The sequence below is a fragment of the Lygodium microphyllum genome, chromosome 13 (genome assembly GCF_053477565.2).
Source record: "Lygodium microphyllum isolate KBCC chromosome 13, Lygodium_microphyllum_v1.1.10, whole genome shotgun sequence".
Classification (NCBI taxonomy): Eukaryota; Viridiplantae; Streptophyta; class Polypodiopsida; order Schizaeales; family Lygodiaceae; genus Lygodium; species Lygodium microphyllum.
This window is the reverse complement of record NC_141147.1, coordinates 128,882,778-128,886,348: the sequence shown is the minus strand read 5'-3', so window position 1 is coordinate 128,886,348 and position 3,571 is coordinate 128,882,778. Positions and strand designations below refer to the sequence as shown.

Below are 3,571 nucleotides of genomic sequence, written 5' to 3'. Positions count from 1 at the left end.
GACTATTACTTGAAAACCAAATTCTCCATACGTGCCAACCTCGGCTTTCACCGTCCTTGCTGGCGAAAACATACGGTCAGGCCGTGAGGTTGCTTCACGTGCCCCAATGGCTCCTCTCAAAGGAAAAGACTGCGTACAGAATCTAGCAACGCAACGCAGGAAGGGAACTACGTGTACAGCTATCATCCAGCTTACCAAAGTAGACGCAGTCTTCCGACGGATAGGGCGGAAGCCAAGAGACGACGTGGGCTCCTAGGCAAGCAGCGTGCGGTGCGTTTTGCAAGACGTTTAGCTTTGTAGGGGGGAGGGGTGCGCCTGGCACTCCGAGACAGTGCAATACGAAGGCGACGCGCGCAACCCCGGGCAGCAAGCTGCCGGATGGGGTCGCCCCCGTGGGAAAAATTCGGTTAATATCGTAGTGACCCGATGGGCCACGTATCAGATATTAAACTGATAAGAACAGATACTACACTTGATCTTAGCCAAAAGGCCGAGAAAGGTATGAGTCTCGCCGCTGCCCAACCGTTCCCTTTATGCCCCACGTTTCCCTTTCGCACGCTCTCCTACCACTCTACTTACGGGACCCCTTTCTTGTATGCTGATAATCCATCGAGAAGTAGAAATTCGAGGAATGGTCGCCTATCCTAGGCACTACTATAATCCACTCTCTTGCGGCGGCTATCCGCCTACTCCATCAAGGCTTGTGCATTCCTCTAGGCCTCTTGAAGGTTCCTCCCATTCTTCTTACCATAATCCCCCTCTCTCGTGATTGTAGAGAAGAGAGACTAACACCGACATGCTTGCTGCATCATCAGCCATCCTCATGATGGGAATTGTTGAGGTTGCACCAAATGACAGTCCCATCGTCTATTTTCCTTTTGCTTATGGCATTTAGGAGGGTAGCCCATACATCTTGTGTTAACAAACGTTGTGGCATACAATGATATACCAGCACATGAAGTCTACATCCTGGTGACTTAGGAAGAATGGAGTTTGACTTTGATGTGATGAGGATTTAGGAGTGTCAGCATCATGGGCTGCTGGCTACTAGTGATGAGGATTTAGGAGTGTCAGCATCATGGGCTGCTGGCTACTAAAAGCAGCTAGAGGTATTTCGGTGCCCCCTCATTGCCATGACATGTGCAGCCTCTTGGTATCCCATATTACAAGAGCATATATCATAAAGAGTGAACCTTTACGGAGGCATTACAATTGTGGTCTCTATGAGTGCTTTTCGTATGTGCCGTTTCACCTCCGTGGTATCTGGGTGAATCCCTTTATTTATTGATGGACACAAAATAAGGATAGGAATAAGATACTCCTAGGCTAGTCTGTCCCTTGCATAATCCCAAAGACCTATCCAAGGTTTGCTATTTCACGGCGCCCCGTCAAACATAGTTCATAGGGAGTGTGATTGTGAAGAGAGGTAGAGTACAGATGTTGGGTAGATCTGTACATCACACATCATCTAAGGATTGAGATAGGTAGGTGGGAAGGTACAGAGATAGAAAATCGCATGTGAGAGAGAGGCAGAGACTAAGGAGCATCTCATATTTCGATGTTTGGAATACTACAACATTTGAGGCAAATACCATTGTCTGTTCTAAGAGGGTTTTGGCCCTATACTGCAGATGATGTAGTTTGAGGACCAAAGGTGTTTGGGATTCTTTCTCTTAAAAAGTTAGAGGCATAGAGCAGCTATTATATGAGAGAAAAGCCCTCCATAGCCAACTCCACCCATGCAAAGGGTTGAGACTGACTTTTTCACCACCACACATTCTAGTATGTGATCAGCATCGTTGTTGATAAATAGTTAGTAGGACACACTGCAGAGTAGCTTCATCTTTAGGAGGTATCTCCTAGGATAGAGCAGTGGCACTGTGCGAGTTACCTTCACCTAATGCCCATCAATTCCCTACAAAGTGTAAGCTTTTCAAAGGATAGAGACACCTTCCCAAGTCTCCTACTACATGAGAAACCCATATGGATTCTTTGCATGCCTCTATGGCTATAATATACTCAACTTCAATCGTAGATAACGCCTTGTATTTTTTGCAAATGAGACATTCATGAGATTCCATCACCAAATAAAGTAAAAACATATTATGTGGTTGACTTTCTATTGTCAACATGTTGTGCATAGTATGCATCTATGTACCCAAGTACACCACTCCTAGTCCTCCTAAAGAATATGCACGTATCTCTTGTACCATTTAAGTACCTCAAGATGCCTTTCACTACTTCCCAATGCTTCTTCCTAGGATTTGACATGTACCTTATCACTATTCCCACTATAAAAGCAATGTCCAAGTGAGAGGCATTCATAGCATACATGAGATTTCCCACACATGATGAACATGCCACCATGGTGATTTCAACCCTCTCCTCATTAGATATGGGACAATCATCAACATCAAGTTTCACATATGGAGGCAATGGGGTACTAATTGTGTCTCCCCCTCCATATTGAAACAATACATGTCAAGAAAGGGACTTGCATGTCCCAAATCCTTCATTTCAAAGGTTTATATAAAACCTTTTCTTCAGAGCATCAATCTCATACTTATTTTTTCCAGCTATCAATATATCATCCACATAAAGGATCAACACCTTCAAGCTACCATCTTTGCCCATTCTAGTGTACAAGCAATGGTCTATCTCACTTTATTTTTTGTAGCCATGAGACTATATAAAGGCATCAAACTTAATGCACCATTCTTGTGGGGCATGCTTTAATCCATAAAGCCTCTTTTTTAGCTTATATACTAGCTTTTCTTTGCCATGTTTCACAAGACCCTTTGGTTGCTACATGTAGATCTCATCATGAAAGTCACCATAGAAAAATGATGTCTTGATACCCAATTGTAGAAGGTCTATATCATCGTTAGCCACCAAGGCAAGCATAGTGCAAAGAGTAGTTAGTTTCACCACATGTGAAAAGATCTCATCAAAGTTCACATATTTTCTTACTTAAAGTCTTTTGCAACATCTTACTTACAATTTTTTTTAAACTGAAAAATAAAGAAAGAAGAAAAACAAAATAAGATGGTCATCGCTTGTCCTAAGCCATCATCATGTTTGTTTCATCAATGTCATCTTTGGGGCCGTCATTGCAGTTATCACCTCTCACATGAGCTCAAAGCCAACACATGGATCCATAAAGGCAGGGAAAAGCTCCACACTTTATTGCCTAATGAGCCTCTAATCGAAATGCACAAGCATGTGTGTGCAAGGGTTGGCAGGAGTAGGGATAGCTTTGAGGATATATAAGGCTTAGGCCTGGAGCCATAAAATCCAAATAATTACCCTCCTTTTCCCATGTGTTGACATAGAGAGAGAGAGAGAGAGAGAGAGAGAGAGAGAGAGAGAGAGAGAGAGAGAGAGAGAGAGAGAGAGAGAGAGAGAGAGAGAGAGAGAGAGAGAGAGAGAGAGAGAGAATTAGAGGAGAGTGGGAGAGAGAGAAGAAGAAGAAGGAGAGAATGATAGGGAAAGAGAGAGGGAGAGAGAGAAAGAGAGAAATATAATATACTTTCGTAGTCAATGAGTAGGAGAAATATTTCTTGTGTTGTTG

The 3,571-nt window shown here is 43.3% G+C and overlaps 1 non-coding gene across 1 annotated transcript; it reads right to left on the bottom strand.

The window, feature by feature from the left end:
* Nucleotides 1-304: 304 nt before the first annotated feature.
* On the bottom strand, nucleotides 305-503 carry LOC148027199 (U2 spliceosomal RNA). The gene has a single exon (XR_015692997.1). It is a non-coding gene; the product is annotated as a U2 spliceosomal RNA (small nuclear RNA).
* Between the last annotated feature and the right edge of the window lie 3,068 nt (nucleotides 504-3,571).